At 37.9% G+C, this 18,236-nt stretch overlaps 17 non-coding genes across 17 annotated transcripts; all 17 read left to right on the top strand.

Annotated features, from left to right (window-relative positions):
* Positions 1–220: 220 nt before the first annotated feature.
* On the top strand, positions 221–293 carry Trnar-ucg (transfer RNA arginine (anticodon UCG)). Its single transcript has one exon. It is a non-coding gene; the product is annotated as a tRNA-Arg (tRNA).
* A 1,035-nt stretch (positions 294–1,328) lies between these two features.
* Trnar-ucg (transfer RNA arginine (anticodon UCG)) lies at positions 1,329–1,401 on the top strand. Its single transcript has one exon. It is a non-coding gene; the product is annotated as a tRNA-Arg (tRNA).
* Positions 1,402–2,436: 1,035 nt separating this feature from the next.
* Trnar-ucg (transfer RNA arginine (anticodon UCG)) lies at positions 2,437–2,509 on the top strand. The gene has a single exon. It is a non-coding gene; the product is annotated as a tRNA-Arg (tRNA).
* Positions 2,510–3,544: 1,035 nt separating this feature from the next.
* Trnar-ucg (transfer RNA arginine (anticodon UCG)) lies at positions 3,545–3,617 on the top strand. Its single transcript has one exon. It is a non-coding gene; the product is annotated as a tRNA-Arg (tRNA).
* Positions 3,618–4,652: 1,035 nt separating this feature from the next.
* On the top strand, positions 4,653–4,725 carry Trnar-ucg (transfer RNA arginine (anticodon UCG)). Its single transcript has one exon. It is a non-coding gene; the product is annotated as a tRNA-Arg (tRNA).
* Positions 4,726–5,760: 1,035 nt separating this feature from the next.
* On the top strand, positions 5,761–5,833 carry Trnar-ucg (transfer RNA arginine (anticodon UCG)). The gene has a single exon. It is a non-coding gene; the product is annotated as a tRNA-Arg (tRNA).
* A 1,035-nt stretch (positions 5,834–6,868) lies between these two features.
* Trnar-ucg (transfer RNA arginine (anticodon UCG)) lies at positions 6,869–6,941 on the top strand. Its single transcript has one exon. It is a non-coding gene; the product is annotated as a tRNA-Arg (tRNA).
* A 1,035-nt stretch (positions 6,942–7,976) lies between these two features.
* Positions 7,977–8,049, top strand: Trnar-ucg (transfer RNA arginine (anticodon UCG)). The gene has a single exon. It is a non-coding gene; the product is annotated as a tRNA-Arg (tRNA).
* Positions 8,050–9,084: 1,035 nt separating this feature from the next.
* Trnar-ucg (transfer RNA arginine (anticodon UCG)) lies at positions 9,085–9,157 on the top strand. The gene has a single exon. It is a non-coding gene; the product is annotated as a tRNA-Arg (tRNA).
* Positions 9,158–10,192: 1,035 nt separating this feature from the next.
* Positions 10,193–10,265, top strand: Trnar-ucg (transfer RNA arginine (anticodon UCG)). Its single transcript has one exon. It is a non-coding gene; the product is annotated as a tRNA-Arg (tRNA).
* Positions 10,266–11,300: 1,035 nt separating this feature from the next.
* On the top strand, positions 11,301–11,373 carry Trnar-ucg (transfer RNA arginine (anticodon UCG)). Its single transcript has one exon. It is a non-coding gene; the product is annotated as a tRNA-Arg (tRNA).
* Positions 11,374–12,408: 1,035 nt separating this feature from the next.
* Trnar-ucg (transfer RNA arginine (anticodon UCG)) lies at positions 12,409–12,481 on the top strand. The gene has a single exon. It is a non-coding gene; the product is annotated as a tRNA-Arg (tRNA).
* A 1,035-nt stretch (positions 12,482–13,516) lies between these two features.
* On the top strand, positions 13,517–13,589 carry Trnar-ucg (transfer RNA arginine (anticodon UCG)). Its single transcript has one exon. It is a non-coding gene; the product is annotated as a tRNA-Arg (tRNA).
* A 1,035-nt stretch (positions 13,590–14,624) lies between these two features.
* On the top strand, positions 14,625–14,697 carry Trnar-ucg (transfer RNA arginine (anticodon UCG)). The gene has a single exon. It is a non-coding gene; the product is annotated as a tRNA-Arg (tRNA).
* A 1,035-nt stretch (positions 14,698–15,732) lies between these two features.
* Positions 15,733–15,805, top strand: Trnar-ucg (transfer RNA arginine (anticodon UCG)). The gene has a single exon. It is a non-coding gene; the product is annotated as a tRNA-Arg (tRNA).
* A 1,035-nt stretch (positions 15,806–16,840) lies between these two features.
* Positions 16,841–16,913, top strand: Trnar-ucg (transfer RNA arginine (anticodon UCG)). The gene has a single exon. It is a non-coding gene; the product is annotated as a tRNA-Arg (tRNA).
* Positions 16,914–17,948: 1,035 nt separating this feature from the next.
* Positions 17,949–18,021, top strand: Trnar-ucg (transfer RNA arginine (anticodon UCG)). The gene has a single exon. It is a non-coding gene; the product is annotated as a tRNA-Arg (tRNA).
* The last annotated feature ends 215 nt before the right edge of the window (positions 18,022–18,236 follow it).

The raw sequence follows: 18,236 nt of genomic DNA, 5'->3' as shown, positions 1-18,236 counted from the left end.
TGTTTCATTGTTAATATCGAGCCCAGTAATAATGTAAATGTATTATAAAGCATATATATACGATATACGTTCGAATTCGATTCATAAGGCTAGCACATTTTGTATTGTGTTTCTTGACCATTTTTGATTACGTCAAGAGCAGATTATTCAGAGAGAAGGCAAAATGCCACTATCCAGATTTGCGATGTTTAAGTTCTATTTTGCCCGAATGTATTGCTAAGACCGCGTGGCCTAATGGATAAGGCGTCTGACTTCGAATCAGAAGATTGCGAGTTCGAGTCTCGTCGTGGTCGAAGACTTTTTGCAGTAGCATGACCGAGGAATTTCGGCAGGCGATTTCTAAATAGCGATCCGTATTCACACGGCAATGTCAAAGTCAGCACAAGTTTTCGATCAACAAATATAAGATATCTTTGCAAATACTTTTTTCTTCTTCCTGAAATGAGAAATAAAATGCAGTCACTATATATATTTACATCTTTTGTATATCTGATCAGATCAACCACACTCGTTTCGATGTAGAAATATAAGGCGTAAATTGAATGCGCGATCTTGAAACAGATCTTCAATGGAATCGGCATGCAGAGTCCGATTTCGTGTTTTGATTTTGCAAAAGACACTTTTTGCACGAAATTCACGGGTACGGCTGCGATCAAGTAAAATGAAAGCAGGATCTCGTGCACTTTTATAGACCACCGTTTATGAAATCGATTTATGTCTAATAAACATTAGGTGGCAAATATAAAACTCACTAGATTGCAGTTATCGTGTATTTTTCCGTCTTCTACAAATTGTCAAACGATACAATAAAAATTAACCGCCCAACGTGGGGCTCGAACCCACGACCCCGAGATTAAGAGTCTCGTGCTCTACCGACTGAGCTAGCCGGGCAGATGTATACCAATTGTAAAGAAATGGGTGTCGTTTGTAAGAAGCGGTTAATTAGTGCGATAGTTATTTTTGCGTCAACCTGTTTGCCCATGGCTATTTGTTACATCTAAAGAACAAATGCAAAACTATTTTATCAGTTCCATTGATTTTATATTGAAAAGCCACAAATTCTGTCACCTTTAGTGTGAAAACAATGTTGGCGCCAAAATCTCAGAAATGTTTCATTGTTAATATCGAGCCCAGTAATAATGTAAATGTATTATAAAGCATATATATACGATATACGTTCGAATTCGATTCATAAGGCTAGCACATTTTGTATTGTGTTTCTTGACCATTTTTGATTACGTCAAGAGCAGATTATTCAGAGAGAAGGCAAAATGCCACTATCCAGATTTGCGATGTTTAAGTTCTATTTTGCCCGAATGTATTGCTAAGACCGCGTGGCCTAATGGATAAGGCGTCTGACTTCGAATCAGAAGATTGCGAGTTCGAGTCTCGTCGTGGTCGAAGACTTTTTGCAGTAGCATGACCGAGGAATTTCGGCAGGCGATTTCTAAATAGCGATCCGTATTCACACGGCAATGTCAAAGTCAGCACAAGTTTTCGATCAACAAATATAAGATATCTTTGCAAATACTTTTTTCTTCTTCCTGAAATGAGAAATAAAATGCAGTCACTATATATATTTACATCTTTTGTATATCTGATCAGATCAACCACACTCGTTTCGATGTAGAAATATAAGGCGTAAATTGAATGCGCGATCTTGAAACAGATCTTCAATGGAATCGGCATGCAGAGTCCGATTTCGTGTTTTGATTTTGCAAAAGACACTTTTTGCACGAAATTCACGGGTACGGCTGCGATCAAGTAAAATGAAAGCAGGATCTCGTGCACTTTTATAGACCACCGTTTATGAAATCGATTTATGTCTAATAAACATTAGGTGGCAAATATAAAACTCACTAGATTGCAGTTATCGTGTATTTTTCCGTCTTCTACAAATTGTCAAACGATACAATAAAAATTAACCGCCCAACGTGGGGCTCGAACCCACGACCCCGAGATTAAGAGTCTCGTGCTCTACCGACTGAGCTAGCCGGGCAGATGTATACCAATTGTAAAGAAATGGGTGTCGTTTGTAAGAAGCGGTTAATTAGTGCGATAGTTATTTTTGCGTCAACCTGTTTGCCCATGGCTATTTGTTACATCTAAAGAACAAATGCAAAACTATTTTATCAGTTCCATTGATTTTATATTGAAAAGCCACAAATTCTGTCACCTTTAGTGTGAAAACAATGTTGGCGCCAAAATCTCAGAAATGTTTCATTGTTAATATCGAGCCCAGTAATAATGTAAATGTATTATAAAGCATATATATACGATATACGTTCGAATTCGATTCATAAGGCTAGCACATTTTGTATTGTGTTTCTTGACCATTTTTGATTACGTCAAGAGCAGATTATTCAGAGAGAAGGCAAAATGCCACTATCCAGATTTGCGATGTTTAAGTTCTATTTTGCCCGAATGTATTGCTAAGACCGCGTGGCCTAATGGATAAGGCGTCTGACTTCGAATCAGAAGATTGCGAGTTCGAGTCTCGTCGTGGTCGAAGACTTTTTGCAGTAGCATGACCGAGGAATTTCGGCAGGCGATTTCTAAATAGCGATCCGTATTCACACGGCAATGTCAAAGTCAGCACAAGTTTTCGATCAACAAATATAAGATATCTTTGCAAATACTTTTTTCTTCTTCCTGAAATGAGAAATAAAATGCAGTCACTATATATATTTACATCTTTTGTATATCTGATCAGATCAACCACACTCGTTTCGATGTAGAAATATAAGGCGTAAATTGAATGCGCGATCTTGAAACAGATCTTCAATGGAATCGGCATGCAGAGTCCGATTTCGTGTTTTGATTTTGCAAAAGACACTTTTTGCACGAAATTCACGGGTACGGCTGCGATCAAGTAAAATGAAAGCAGGATCTCGTGCACTTTTATAGACCACCGTTTATGAAATCGATTTATGTCTAATAAACATTAGGTGGCAAATATAAAACTCACTAGATTGCAGTTATCGTGTATTTTTCCGTCTTCTACAAATTGTCAAACGATACAATAAAAATTAACCGCCCAACGTGGGGCTCGAACCCACGACCCCGAGATTAAGAGTCTCGTGCTCTACCGACTGAGCTAGCCGGGCAGATGTATACCAATTGTAAAGAAATGGGTGTCGTTTGTAAGAAGCGGTTAATTAGTGCGATAGTTATTTTTGCGTCAACCTGTTTGCCCATGGCTATTTGTTACATCTAAAGAACAAATGCAAAACTATTTTATCAGTTCCATTGATTTTATATTGAAAAGCCACAAATTCTGTCACCTTTAGTGTGAAAACAATGTTGGCGCCAAAATCTCAGAAATGTTTCATTGTTAATATCGAGCCCAGTAATAATGTAAATGTATTATAAAGCATATATATACGATATACGTTCGAATTCGATTCATAAGGCTAGCACATTTTGTATTGTGTTTCTTGACCATTTTTGATTACGTCAAGAGCAGATTATTCAGAGAGAAGGCAAAATGCCACTATCCAGATTTGCGATGTTTAAGTTCTATTTTGCCCGAATGTATTGCTAAGACCGCGTGGCCTAATGGATAAGGCGTCTGACTTCGAATCAGAAGATTGCGAGTTCGAGTCTCGTCGTGGTCGAAGACTTTTTGCAGTAGCATGACCGAGGAATTTCGGCAGGCGATTTCTAAATAGCGATCCGTATTCACACGGCAATGTCAAAGTCAGCACAAGTTTTCGATCAACAAATATAAGATATCTTTGCAAATACTTTTTTCTTCTTCCTGAAATGAGAAATAAAATGCAGTCACTATATATATTTACATCTTTTGTATATCTGATCAGATCAACCACACTCGTTTCGATGTAGAAATATAAGGCGTAAATTGAATGCGCGATCTTGAAACAGATCTTCAATGGAATCGGCATGCAGAGTCCGATTTCGTGTTTTGATTTTGCAAAAGACACTTTTTGCACGAAATTCACGGGTACGGCTGCGATCAAGTAAAATGAAAGCAGGATCTCGTGCACTTTTATAGACCACCGTTTATGAAATCGATTTATGTCTAATAAACATTAGGTGGCAAATATAAAACTCACTAGATTGCAGTTATCGTGTATTTTTCCGTCTTCTACAAATTGTCAAACGATACAATAAAAATTAACCGCCCAACGTGGGGCTCGAACCCACGACCCCGAGATTAAGAGTCTCGTGCTCTACCGACTGAGCTAGCCGGGCAGATGTATACCAATTGTAAAGAAATGGGTGTCGTTTGTAAGAAGCGGTTAATTAGTGCGATAGTTATTTTTGCGTCAACCTGTTTGCCCATGGCTATTTGTTACATCTAAAGAACAAATGCAAAACTATTTTATCAGTTCCATTGATTTTATATTGAAAAGCCACAAATTCTGTCACCTTTAGTGTGAAAACAATGTTGGCGCCAAAATCTCAGAAATGTTTCATTGTTAATATCGAGCCCAGTAATAATGTAAATGTATTATAAAGCATATATATACGATATACGTTCGAATTCGATTCATAAGGCTAGCACATTTTGTATTGTGTTTCTTGACCATTTTTGATTACGTCAAGAGCAGATTATTCAGAGAGAAGGCAAAATGCCACTATCCAGATTTGCGATGTTTAAGTTCTATTTTGCCCGAATGTATTGCTAAGACCGCGTGGCCTAATGGATAAGGCGTCTGACTTCGAATCAGAAGATTGCGAGTTCGAGTCTCGTCGTGGTCGAAGACTTTTTGCAGTAGCATGACCGAGGAATTTCGGCAGGCGATTTCTAAATAGCGATCCGTATTCACACGGCAATGTCAAAGTCAGCACAAGTTTTCGATCAACAAATATAAGATATCTTTGCAAATACTTTTTTCTTCTTCCTGAAATGAGAAATAAAATGCAGTCACTATATATATTTACATCTTTTGTATATCTGATCAGATCAACCACACTCGTTTCGATGTAGAAATATAAGGCGTAAATTGAATGCGCGATCTTGAAACAGATCTTCAATGGAATCGGCATGCAGAGTCCGATTTCGTGTTTTGATTTTGCAAAAGACACTTTTTGCACGAAATTCACGGGTACGGCTGCGATCAAGTAAAATGAAAGCAGGATCTCGTGCACTTTTATAGACCACCGTTTATGAAATCGATTTATGTCTAATAAACATTAGGTGGCAAATATAAAACTCACTAGATTGCAGTTATCGTGTATTTTTCCGTCTTCTACAAATTGTCAAACGATACAATAAAAATTAACCGCCCAACGTGGGGCTCGAACCCACGACCCCGAGATTAAGAGTCTCGTGCTCTACCGACTGAGCTAGCCGGGCAGATGTATACCAATTGTAAAGAAATGGGTGTCGTTTGTAAGAAGCGGTTAATTAGTGCGATAGTTATTTTTGCGTCAACCTGTTTGCCCATGGCTATTTGTTACATCTAAAGAACAAATGCAAAACTATTTTATCAGTTCCATTGATTTTATATTGAAAAGCCACAAATTCTGTCACCTTTAGTGTGAAAACAATGTTGGCGCCAAAATCTCAGAAATGTTTCATTGTTAATATCGAGCCCAGTAATAATGTAAATGTATTATAAAGCATATATATACGATATACGTTCGAATTCGATTCATAAGGCTAGCACATTTTGTATTGTGTTTCTTGACCATTTTTGATTACGTCAAGAGCAGATTATTCAGAGAGAAGGCAAAATGCCACTATCCAGATTTGCGATGTTTAAGTTCTATTTTGCCCGAATGTATTGCTAAGACCGCGTGGCCTAATGGATAAGGCGTCTGACTTCGAATCAGAAGATTGCGAGTTCGAGTCTCGTCGTGGTCGAAGACTTTTTGCAGTAGCATGACCGAGGAATTTCGGCAGGCGATTTCTAAATAGCGATCCGTATTCACACGGCAATGTCAAAGTCAGCACAAGTTTTCGATCAACAAATATAAGATATCTTTGCAAATACTTTTTTCTTCTTCCTGAAATGAGAAATAAAATGCAGTCACTATATATATTTACATCTTTTGTATATCTGATCAGATCAACCACACTCGTTTCGATGTAGAAATATAAGGCGTAAATTGAATGCGCGATCTTGAAACAGATCTTCAATGGAATCGGCATGCAGAGTCCGATTTCGTGTTTTGATTTTGCAAAAGACACTTTTTGCACGAAATTCACGGGTACGGCTGCGATCAAGTAAAATGAAAGCAGGATCTCGTGCACTTTTATAGACCACCGTTTATGAAATCGATTTATGTCTAATAAACATTAGGTGGCAAATATAAAACTCACTAGATTGCAGTTATCGTGTATTTTTCCGTCTTCTACAAATTGTCAAACGATACAATAAAAATTAACCGCCCAACGTGGGGCTCGAACCCACGACCCCGAGATTAAGAGTCTCGTGCTCTACCGACTGAGCTAGCCGGGCAGATGTATACCAATTGTAAAGAAATGGGTGTCGTTTGTAAGAAGCGGTTAATTAGTGCGATAGTTATTTTTGCGTCAACCTGTTTGCCCATGGCTATTTGTTACATCTAAAGAACAAATGCAAAACTATTTTATCAGTTCCATTGATTTTATATTGAAAAGCCACAAATTCTGTCACCTTTAGTGTGAAAACAATGTTGGCGCCAAAATCTCAGAAATGTTTCATTGTTAATATCGAGCCCAGTAATAATGTAAATGTATTATAAAGCATATATATACGATATACGTTCGAATTCGATTCATAAGGCTAGCACATTTTGTATTGTGTTTCTTGACCATTTTTGATTACGTCAAGAGCAGATTATTCAGAGAGAAGGCAAAATGCCACTATCCAGATTTGCGATGTTTAAGTTCTATTTTGCCCGAATGTATTGCTAAGACCGCGTGGCCTAATGGATAAGGCGTCTGACTTCGAATCAGAAGATTGCGAGTTCGAGTCTCGTCGTGGTCGAAGACTTTTTGCAGTAGCATGACCGAGGAATTTCGGCAGGCGATTTCTAAATAGCGATCCGTATTCACACGGCAATGTCAAAGTCAGCACAAGTTTTCGATCAACAAATATAAGATATCTTTGCAAATACTTTTTTCTTCTTCCTGAAATGAGAAATAAAATGCAGTCACTATATATATTTACATCTTTTGTATATCTGATCAGATCAACCACACTCGTTTCGATGTAGAAATATAAGGCGTAAATTGAATGCGCGATCTTGAAACAGATCTTCAATGGAATCGGCATGCAGAGTCCGATTTCGTGTTTTGATTTTGCAAAAGACACTTTTTGCACGAAATTCACGGGTACGGCTGCGATCAAGTAAAATGAAAGCAGGATCTCGTGCACTTTTATAGACCACCGTTTATGAAATCGATTTATGTCTAATAAACATTAGGTGGCAAATATAAAACTCACTAGATTGCAGTTATCGTGTATTTTTCCGTCTTCTACAAATTGTCAAACGATACAATAAAAATTAACCGCCCAACGTGGGGCTCGAACCCACGACCCCGAGATTAAGAGTCTCGTGCTCTACCGACTGAGCTAGCCGGGCAGATGTATACCAATTGTAAAGAAATGGGTGTCGTTTGTAAGAAGCGGTTAATTAGTGCGATAGTTATTTTTGCGTCAACCTGTTTGCCCATGGCTATTTGTTACATCTAAAGAACAAATGCAAAACTATTTTATCAGTTCCATTGATTTTATATTGAAAAGCCACAAATTCTGTCACCTTTAGTGTGAAAACAATGTTGGCGCCAAAATCTCAGAAATGTTTCATTGTTAATATCGAGCCCAGTAATAATGTAAATGTATTATAAAGCATATATATACGATATACGTTCGAATTCGATTCATAAGGCTAGCACATTTTGTATTGTGTTTCTTGACCATTTTTGATTACGTCAAGAGCAGATTATTCAGAGAGAAGGCAAAATGCCACTATCCAGATTTGCGATGTTTAAGTTCTATTTTGCCCGAATGTATTGCTAAGACCGCGTGGCCTAATGGATAAGGCGTCTGACTTCGAATCAGAAGATTGCGAGTTCGAGTCTCGTCGTGGTCGAAGACTTTTTGCAGTAGCATGACCGAGGAATTTCGGCAGGCGATTTCTAAATAGCGATCCGTATTCACACGGCAATGTCAAAGTCAGCACAAGTTTTCGATCAACAAATATAAGATATCTTTGCAAATACTTTTTTCTTCTTCCTGAAATGAGAAATAAAATGCAGTCACTATATATATTTACATCTTTTGTATATCTGATCAGATCAACCACACTCGTTTCGATGTAGAAATATAAGGCGTAAATTGAATGCGCGATCTTGAAACAGATCTTCAATGGAATCGGCATGCAGAGTCCGATTTCGTGTTTTGATTTTGCAAAAGACACTTTTTGCACGAAATTCACGGGTACGGCTGCGATCAAGTAAAATGAAAGCAGGATCTCGTGCACTTTTATAGACCACCGTTTATGAAATCGATTTATGTCTAATAAACATTAGGTGGCAAATATAAAACTCACTAGATTGCAGTTATCGTGTATTTTTCCGTCTTCTACAAATTGTCAAACGATACAATAAAAATTAACCGCCCAACGTGGGGCTCGAACCCACGACCCCGAGATTAAGAGTCTCGTGCTCTACCGACTGAGCTAGCCGGGCAGATGTATACCAATTGTAAAGAAATGGGTGTCGTTTGTAAGAAGCGGTTAATTAGTGCGATAGTTATTTTTGCGTCAACCTGTTTGCCCATGGCTATTTGTTACATCTAAAGAACAAATGCAAAACTATTTTATCAGTTCCATTGATTTTATATTGAAAAGCCACAAATTCTGTCACCTTTAGTGTGAAAACAATGTTGGCGCCAAAATCTCAGAAATGTTTCATTGTTAATATCGAGCCCAGTAATAATGTAAATGTATTATAAAGCATATATATACGATATACGTTCGAATTCGATTCATAAGGCTAGCACATTTTGTATTGTGTTTCTTGACCATTTTTGATTACGTCAAGAGCAGATTATTCAGAGAGAAGGCAAAATGCCACTATCCAGATTTGCGATGTTTAAGTTCTATTTTGCCCGAATGTATTGCTAAGACCGCGTGGCCTAATGGATAAGGCGTCTGACTTCGAATCAGAAGATTGCGAGTTCGAGTCTCGTCGTGGTCGAAGACTTTTTGCAGTAGCATGACCGAGGAATTTCGGCAGGCGATTTCTAAATAGCGATCCGTATTCACACGGCAATGTCAAAGTCAGCACAAGTTTTCGATCAACAAATATAAGATATCTTTGCAAATACTTTTTTCTTCTTCCTGAAATGAGAAATAAAATGCAGTCACTATATATATTTACATCTTTTGTATATCTGATCAGATCAACCACACTCGTTTCGATGTAGAAATATAAGGCGTAAATTGAATGCGCGATCTTGAAACAGATCTTCAATGGAATCGGCATGCAGAGTCCGATTTCGTGTTTTGATTTTGCAAAAGACACTTTTTGCACGAAATTCACGGGTACGGCTGCGATCAAGTAAAATGAAAGCAGGATCTCGTGCACTTTTATAGACCACCGTTTATGAAATCGATTTATGTCTAATAAACATTAGGTGGCAAATATAAAACTCACTAGATTGCAGTTATCGTGTATTTTTCCGTCTTCTACAAATTGTCAAACGATACAATAAAAATTAACCGCCCAACGTGGGGCTCGAACCCACGACCCCGAGATTAAGAGTCTCGTGCTCTACCGACTGAGCTAGCCGGGCAGATGTATACCAATTGTAAAGAAATGGGTGTCGTTTGTAAGAAGCGGTTAATTAGTGCGATAGTTATTTTTGCGTCAACCTGTTTGCCCATGGCTATTTGTTACATCTAAAGAACAAATGCAAAACTATTTTATCAGTTCCATTGATTTTATATTGAAAAGCCACAAATTCTGTCACCTTTAGTGTGAAAACAATGTTGGCGCCAAAATCTCAGAAATGTTTCATTGTTAATATCGAGCCCAGTAATAATGTAAATGTATTATAAAGCATATATATACGATATACGTTCGAATTCGATTCATAAGGCTAGCACATTTTGTATTGTGTTTCTTGACCATTTTTGATTACGTCAAGAGCAGATTATTCAGAGAGAAGGCAAAATGCCACTATCCAGATTTGCGATGTTTAAGTTCTATTTTGCCCGAATGTATTGCTAAGACCGCGTGGCCTAATGGATAAGGCGTCTGACTTCGAATCAGAAGATTGCGAGTTCGAGTCTCGTCGTGGTCGAAGACTTTTTGCAGTAGCATGACCGAGGAATTTCGGCAGGCGATTTCTAAATAGCGATCCGTATTCACACGGCAATGTCAAAGTCAGCACAAGTTTTCGATCAACAAATATAAGATATCTTTGCAAATACTTTTTTCTTCTTCCTGAAATGAGAAATAAAATGCAGTCACTATATATATTTACATCTTTTGTATATCTGATCAGATCAACCACACTCGTTTCGATGTAGAAATATAAGGCGTAAATTGAATGCGCGATCTTGAAACAGATCTTCAATGGAATCGGCATGCAGAGTCCGATTTCGTGTTTTGATTTTGCAAAAGACACTTTTTGCACGAAATTCACGGGTACGGCTGCGATCAAGTAAAATGAAAGCAGGATCTCGTGCACTTTTATAGACCACCGTTTATGAAATCGATTTATGTCTAATAAACATTAGGTGGCAAATATAAAACTCACTAGATTGCAGTTATCGTGTATTTTTCCGTCTTCTACAAATTGTCAAACGATACAATAAAAATTAACCGCCCAACGTGGGGCTCGAACCCACGACCCCGAGATTAAGAGTCTCGTGCTCTACCGACTGAGCTAGCCGGGCAGATGTATACCAATTGTAAAGAAATGGGTGTCGTTTGTAAGAAGCGGTTAATTAGTGCGATAGTTATTTTTGCGTCAACCTGTTTGCCCATGGCTATTTGTTACATCTAAAGAACAAATGCAAAACTATTTTATCAGTTCCATTGATTTTATATTGAAAAGCCACAAATTCTGTCACCTTTAGTGTGAAAACAATGTTGGCGCCAAAATCTCAGAAATGTTTCATTGTTAATATCGAGCCCAGTAATAATGTAAATGTATTATAAAGCATATATATACGATATACGTTCGAATTCGATTCATAAGGCTAGCACATTTTGTATTGTGTTTCTTGACCATTTTTGATTACGTCAAGAGCAGATTATTCAGAGAGAAGGCAAAATGCCACTATCCAGATTTGCGATGTTTAAGTTCTATTTTGCCCGAATGTATTGCTAAGACCGCGTGGCCTAATGGATAAGGCGTCTGACTTCGAATCAGAAGATTGCGAGTTCGAGTCTCGTCGTGGTCGAAGACTTTTTGCAGTAGCATGACCGAGGAATTTCGGCAGGCGATTTCTAAATAGCGATCCGTATTCACACGGCAATGTCAAAGTCAGCACAAGTTTTCGATCAACAAATATAAGATATCTTTGCAAATACTTTTTTCTTCTTCCTGAAATGAGAAATAAAATGCAGTCACTATATATATTTACATCTTTTGTATATCTGATCAGATCAACCACACTCGTTTCGATGTAGAAATATAAGGCGTAAATTGAATGCGCGATCTTGAAACAGATCTTCAATGGAATCGGCATGCAGAGTCCGATTTCGTGTTTTGATTTTGCAAAAGACACTTTTTGCACGAAATTCACGGGTACGGCTGCGATCAAGTAAAATGAAAGCAGGATCTCGTGCACTTTTATAGACCACCGTTTATGAAATCGATTTATGTCTAATAAACATTAGGTGGCAAATATAAAACTCACTAGATTGCAGTTATCGTGTATTTTTCCGTCTTCTACAAATTGTCAAACGATACAATAAAAATTAACCGCCCAACGTGGGGCTCGAACCCACGACCCCGAGATTAAGAGTGTCGTGCTCTACCGACTGAGCTAGCCGGGCAGATGTATACCAATTGTAAAGAAATGGGTGTCGTTTGTAAGAAGCGGTTAATTAGTGCGATAGTTATTTTTGCGTCAACCTGTTTGCCCATGGCTATTTGTTACATCTAAAGAACAAATGCAAAACTATTTTATCAGTTCCATTGATTTTATATTGAAAAGCCACAAATTCTGTCACCTTTAGTGTGAAAACAATGTTGGCGCCAAAATCTCAGAAATGTTTCATTGTTAATATCGAGCCCAGTAATAATGTAAATGTATTATAAAGCATATATATACGATATACGTTCGAATTCGATTCATAAGGCTAGCACATTTTGTATTGTGTTTCTTGACCATTTTTGATTACGTCAAGAGCAGATTATTCAGAGAGAAGGCAAAATGCCACTATCCAGATTTGCGATGTTTAAGTTCTATTTTGCCCGAATGTATTGCTAAGACCGCGTGGCCTAATGGATAAGGCGTCTGACTTCGAATCAGAAGATTGCGAGTTCGAGTCTCGTCGTGGTCGAAGACTTTTTGCAGTAGCATGACCGAGGAATTTCGGCAGGCGATTTCTAAATAGCGATCCGTATTCACACGGCAATGTCAAAGTCAGCACAAGTTTTCGATCAACAAATATAAGATATCTTTGCAAATACTTTTTTCTTCTTCCTGAAATGAGAAATAAAATGCAGTCACTATATATATTTACATCTTTTGTATATCTGATCAGATCAACCACACTCGTTTCGATGTAGAAATATAAGGCGTAAATTGAATGCGCGATCTTGAAACAGATCTTCAATGGAATCGGCATGCAGAGTCCGATTTCGTGTTTTGATTTTGCAAAAGACACTTTTTGCACGAAATTCACGGGTACGGCTGCGATCAAGTAAAATGAAAGCAGGATCTCGTGCACTTTTATAGACCACCGTTTATGAAATCGATTTATGTCTAATAAACATTAGGTGGCAAATATAAAACTCACTAGATTGCAGTTATCGTGTATTTTTCCGTCTTCTACAAATTGTCAAACGATACAATAAAAATTAACCGCCCAACGTGGGGCTCGAACCCACGACCCCGAGATTAAGAGTCTCGTGCTCTACCGACTGAGCTAGCCGGGCAGATGTATACCAATTGTAAAGAAATGGGTGTCGTTTGTAAGAAGCGGTTAATTAGTGCGATAGTTATTTTTGCGTCAACCTGTTTGCCCATGGCTATTTGTTACATCTAAAGAACAAATGCAAAACTATTTTATCAGTTCCATTGATTTTATATTGAAAAGCCACAAATTCTGTCACCTTTAGTGTGAAAACAATGTTGGCGCCAAAATCTCAGAAATGTTTCATTGTTAATATCGAGCCCAGTAATAATGTAAATGTATTATAAAGCATATATATACGATATACGTTCGAATTCGATTCATAAGGCTAGCACATTTTGTATTGTGTTTCTTGACCATTTTTGATTACGTCAAGAGCAGATTATTCAGAGAGAAGGCAAAATGCCACTATCCAGATTTGCGATGTTTAAGTTCTATTTTGCCCGAATGTATTGCTAAGACCGCGTGGCCTAATGGATAAGGCGTCTGACTTCGAATCAGAAGATTGCGAGTTCGAGTCTCGTCGTGGTCGAAGACTTTTTGCAGTAGCATGACCGAGGAATTTCGGCAGGCGATTTCTAAATAGCGATCCGTATTCACACGGCAATGTCAAAGTCAGCACAAGTTTTCGATCAACAAATATAAGATATCTTTGCAAATACTTTTTTCTTCTTCCTGAAATGAGAAATAAAATGCAGTCACTATATATATTTACATCTTTTGTATATCTGATCAGATCAACCACACTCGTTTCGATGTAGAAATATAAGGCGTAAATTGAATGCGCGATCTTGAAACAGATCTTCAATGGAATCGGCATGCAGAGTCCGATTTCGTGTTTTGATTTTGCAAAAGACACTTTTTGCACGAAATTCACGGGTACGGCTGCGATCAAGTAAAATGAAAGCAGGATCTCGTGCACTTTTATAGACCACCGTTTATGAAATCGATTTATGTCTAATAAACATTAGGTGGCAAATATAAAACTCACTAGATTGCAGTTATCGTGTATTTTTCCGTCTTCTACAAATTGTCAAACGATACAATAAAAATTAACCGCCCAACGTGGGGCTCGAACCCACGACCCCGAGATTAAGAGTGTCGTGCTCTACCGACTGAGCTAGCCGGGCAGATGTATACCAATTGTAAAGAAATGGGTGTCGTTTGTAAGAAGCGGTTAATTAGTGCGATAGTTATTTTTGCGTCAACCTGTTTGCCCATGGCTATTTGTTACATCTAAAGAACAAATGCAAAACTATTTTATCAGTTCCATTGATTTTATATTGAAAAGCCACAAATTCTGTCACCTTTAGTGTGAAAACAATGTTGGCGCCAAAATCTCAGAAATGTTTCATTGTTAATATCGAGCCCAGTAATAATGTAAATGTATTATAAAGCATATATATACGATATACGTTCGAATTCGATTCATAAGGCTAGCACATTTTGTATTGTGTTTCTTGACCATTTTTGATTACGTCAAGAGCAGATTATTCAGAGAGAAGGCAAAATGCCACTATCCAGATTTGCGATGTTTAAGTTCTATTTTGCCCGAATGTATTGCTAAGACCGCGTGGCCTAATGGATAAGGCGTCTGACTTCGAATCAGAAGATTGCGAGTTCGAGTCTCGTCGTGGTCGAAGACTTTTTGCAGTAGCATGACCGAGGAATTTCGGCAGGCGATTTCTAAATAGCGATCCGTATTCACACGGCAATGTCAAAGTCAGCACAAGTTTTCGATCAACAAATATAAGATATCTTTGCAAATACTTTTTTCTTCTTCCTGAAATGAGAAATAAAATGCAGTCACTATATATATTTACATCTTTTGTATATCTGATCAGATCAACCACACTCGTTTCGATGTAGAAATATAAGGCGTAAATTGAATGCGCGATCTTGAAACAGATCTTCAATGGAATCGGCATGCAGAGTCCGATTTCGTGTTTTGATTTTGCAAAAGACACTTTTTGCACGAAATTCACGGGTACGGCTGCGATCAAGTAAAATGAAAGCAGGATCTCGTGCACTTTTATAGACCACCGTTTATGAAATCGATTTATGTCTAATAAACATTAGGTGGCAAATATAAAACTCACTAGATTGCAGTTATCGTGTATTTTTCCGTCTTCTACAAATTGTCAAACGATACAATAAAAATTAACCGCCCAACGTGGGGCTCGAACCCACGACCCCGAGATTAAGAGTCTCGTGCTCTACCGACTGAGCTAGCCGGGCAGATGTATACCAATTGTAAAGAAATGGGTGTCGTTTGTAAGAAGCGGTTAATTAGTGCGATAGTTATTTTTGCGTCAACCTGTTTGCCCATGGCTATTTGTTACATCTAAAGAACAAATGCAAAACTATTTTATCAGTTCCATTGATTTTATATTGAAAAGCCACAAATTCTGTCACCTTTAGTGTGAAAACAATGTTGGCGCCAAAATCTCAGAAATGTTTCATTGTTAATATCGAGCCCAGTAATAATGTAAATGTATTATAAAGCATATATATACGATATACGTTCGAATTCGATTCATAAGGCTAGCACATTTTGTATTGTGTTTCTTGACCATTTTTGATTACGTCAAGAGCAGATTATTCAGAGAGAAGGCAAAATGCCACTATCCAGATTTGCGATGTTTAAGTTCTATTTTGCCCGAATGTATTGCTAAGACCGCGTGGCCTAATGGATAAGGCGTCTGACTTCGAATCAGAAGATTGCGAGTTCGAGTCTCGTCGTGGTCGAAGACTTTTTGCAGTAGCATGACCGAGGAATTTCGGCAGGCGATTTCTAAATAGCGATCCGTATTCACACGGCAATGTCAAAGTCAGCACAAGTTTTCGATCAACAAATATAAGATATCTTTGCAAATACTTTTTTCTTCTTCCTGAAATGAGAAATAAAATGCAGTCACTATATATATTTACATCTTTTGTATATCTGATCAGATCAACCACACTCGTTTCGATGTAGAAATATAAGGCGTAAATTGAATGCGCGATCTTGAAACAGATCTTCAATGGAATCGGCATGCAGAGTCCGATTTCGTGTTTTGATTTTGCAAAAGACACTTTTTGCACGAAATTCACGGGTACGGCTGCGATCAAGTAAAATGAAAGCAGGATCTCGTGCACTTTTATAGACCACCGTTTATGAAATCGATTTATGTCTAATAAACATTAGGTGGCAAATATAAAACTCACTAGATTGCAGTTATCGTGTATTTTTCCGTCTTCTACAAATTGTCAAACGATACAATAAAAATTAACCGCCCAACGTGGGGCTCGAACCCACGACCCCGAGATTAAGAGTCTCGTGCTCTACCGACTGAGCTAGCCGGGCAGATGTATACCAATTGTAAAGAAATGGGTGTCGTTTGTAAGAAGCGGTTAATTAGTGCGATAGTTATTTTTGCGTCAACCTGTTTGCCCATGGCTATTTGTTACATCTAAAGAACAAATGCAAAACTATTTTATCAGTTCCATTGATTTTATATTGAAAAGCCACAAATTCTGTCACCTTTAGTGTGAAAACAATGTTGGCGCCAAAATCTCAGAAATGTTTCATTGTTAATATCGAGCCCAGTAATAATGTAAATGTATTATAAAGCATATATATACGATATACGTTCGAATTCGATTCATAAGGCTAGCACATTTTGTATTGTGTTTCTTGACCATTTTTGATTACGTCAAGAGCAGATTATTCAGAGAGAAGGCAAAATGCCACTATCCAGATTTGCGATGTTTAAGTTCTATTTTGCCCGAATGTATTGCTAAGACCGCGTGGCCTAATGGATAAGGCGTCTGACTTCGAATCAGAAGATTGCGAGTTCGAGTCTCGTCGTGGTCGAAGACTTTTTGCAGTAGCATGACCGAGGAATTTCGGCAGGCGATTTCTAAATAGCGATCCGTATTCACACGGCAATGTCAAAGTCAGCACAAGTTTTCGATCAACAAATATAAGATATCTTTGCAAATACTTTTTTCTTCTTCCTGAAATGAGAAATAAAATGCAGTCACTATATATATTTACATCTTTTGTATATCTGATCAGATCAACCACACTCGTTTCGATGTAGAAATATAAGGCGTAAATTGAATGCGCGATCTTGAAACAGATCTTCAATGGAATCGGCATGCAGAGTCCGATTTCGTGTTTTGATTTTGCAAAAGACACTTTTTGCACGAAATTCACGGGTACGGCTGCGATCAAGTAAAATGAAAGCAGGATCTCGTGCACTTTTATAGACCACCGTTTATGAAATCGATTTATGTCTAATAAACATTAGGTGGCAAATATAAAACTCACTAGATTGCAGTTATCGTGTATTTTTCCGTCTTCTACAAATTGTCAAACGATACAATAAAAATTAACCGCCCAACGTGGGGCTCGAACCCACGACCCCGAGATTAAGAGTCTCGTGCTCTACCGACTGAGCTAGCCGGGCAGATGTATACCAATTGTAAAGAAATGGGTGTCGTTTGTAAGAAGCGGTTAATTAGTGCGATAGTTATTTTTGCGTCAACCTGTTTGCCCATGGCTATTTGTTACATCTAAAGAACAAATGCAAAACTATTTTATCAGTTCCATTGATTTTATATTGAAAAGCCACAAATTCTGTCACCTTTAGTGTGAAAACAATGTTGGCGCCAAAATCTCAGAAATGTTTCATTGTTAATATCGAGCCCAGTAATAATGTAAATGTATTATAAAGCATATATATACGATATACGTTCGAATTCGATTCATAAGGCTAGCACATTTTGTATTGTGTTTCTTGACCATTTTTGATTACGTCAAGAGCAGATTATTCAGAGAGAAGGCAAAATGCCACTATCCAGATTTGCGATGTTTAAGTTCTATTTTGCCCGAATGTATTGCTAAGACCGCGTGGCCTAATGGATAAGGCGTCTGACTTCGAATCAGAAGATTGCGAGTTCGAGTCTCGTCGTGGTCGAAGACTTTTTGCAGTAGCATGACCGAGGAATTTCGGCAGGCGATTTCTAAATAGCGATCCGTATTCACACGGCAATGTCAAAGTCAGCACAAGTTTTCGATCAACAAATATAAGATATCTTTGCAAATACTTTTTTCTTCTTCCTGAAATGAGAAATAAAATGCAGTCACTATATATATTTACATCTTTTGTATATCTGATCAGATCAACCACAC

This window comes from Mytilus trossulus, chromosome 3 (genome assembly GCF_036588685.1).
Source record: "Mytilus trossulus isolate FHL-02 chromosome 3, PNRI_Mtr1.1.1.hap1, whole genome shotgun sequence".
Lineage (NCBI taxonomy): Eukaryota > Metazoa > Mollusca > Bivalvia > Mytilida > Mytilidae > Mytilus > Mytilus trossulus.
Note: the sequence above shows the minus strand (reverse complement) of the source record. Positions and strands in the feature narration are given on the sequence as shown.